Source organism: Eimeria tenella, genomic scaffold, assembly GCF_000499545.2.
Source record: "Eimeria tenella Houghton genomic scaffold, Eth_scaff1917, whole genome shotgun sequence".
Lineage (NCBI taxonomy): Eukaryota > Apicomplexa > Conoidasida > Eucoccidiorida > Eimeriidae > Eimeria > Eimeria tenella.
In genome coordinates, this window is record NW_013541758.1 from 2,095 (window position 1) to 3,205 (window position 1,111).

Sequence of the window (1,111 nt, forward strand, 5' to 3'; positions counted from 1 at the left end):
GCACCTCCGTTTGCTGCCAGCCAAAAAGAAAAAACGAACTCCCTCATTTAAAGCAAGAATCGCGATTTGGGTTGCAGCAGCAGCAGCAGCAGCACCAGCAACGGCAGCAGCAGCAGCAGCACCACGCAGCAGCATGCTCCGGCAGGCGAAGCAAGAGATAGCCGCCTGCAGCCGCAGGGAAGAGTGACGAGGGACCTGCAGCTTCGAGGTCCCCTTAGGGTTTAGGGTTTAGGGTTTAGGGTTTAGAGCAAGTGCAGCAGCAGCACTGCAACACAGGACACTCCCTGCTGTCTAGTTCTGCAAAACTGTCTGCAGCTGCTTCTCTTCAAATCAAATAAAACCATTTACGGGTTTGGCTCCCTTGGGGGCCCCTCTGGGGCCCCTTTGGGGCCTCTTTGGGGCCCCTCTGGGGGCCCCTTTGGGGCCCCTCTGGGGGGCCCCTCTGGGGGGCCCCTCTGGGGGGCCCCTCTGGGGGGCCCCACTGGGGGGCCCCACTGGGGGGCCCCTGGGGACCCTTGGGGGGCCCCCAAGAGCATCTCTGGCGTCCCCCATGGGGGCCCCCTACGGGCCCCTTTGGGGGGCCCCTCTGGGGGCCCTTTAAGGGCCTCTTTAGGGGGCCCCCTGGGGGCCCCCAAAAGGGCACAGTGGGAGGCCCTAGAGGTCTCCCAGAGCACCTCGAAGAGCTGCTGCCTTTCCCACCTAAACCCTAAACCCTAAACCCTAAACCCTTGAATAAGGGCGGCAGGGAGGTTTGGAGGTATTTTCAGGGTTTAGGGTTTCGTGAGGGTTTGGGTTTGCTGAACCCTTCGGGCTCTGGGGGCCCCTGCTCGGGGGGGGGCCCCCCATTATAGGGGGCCCCCATGGCCCTCTTGAGGGCCCCCAAACCCTGGGGCCCCAAGGAGGCCCCCAAAGCCTCATAAACCCTTCTGCTAACATCTGCATCTGCTGCAGCATACAGCAGCTGCTGCTGCGACAGGGGGCCCCCCCAGTTGCTGGTTTGCTGCTCTTTGTTTAGCTGTTCCTTCAGCAGCAGGGCACAGAGGGCCCTCAGGGAGAGTCCGGGGGCCCCCAGGGGGGCCCCCAGGGGCCCCCGGGGGCCCCCGGGGGCCCC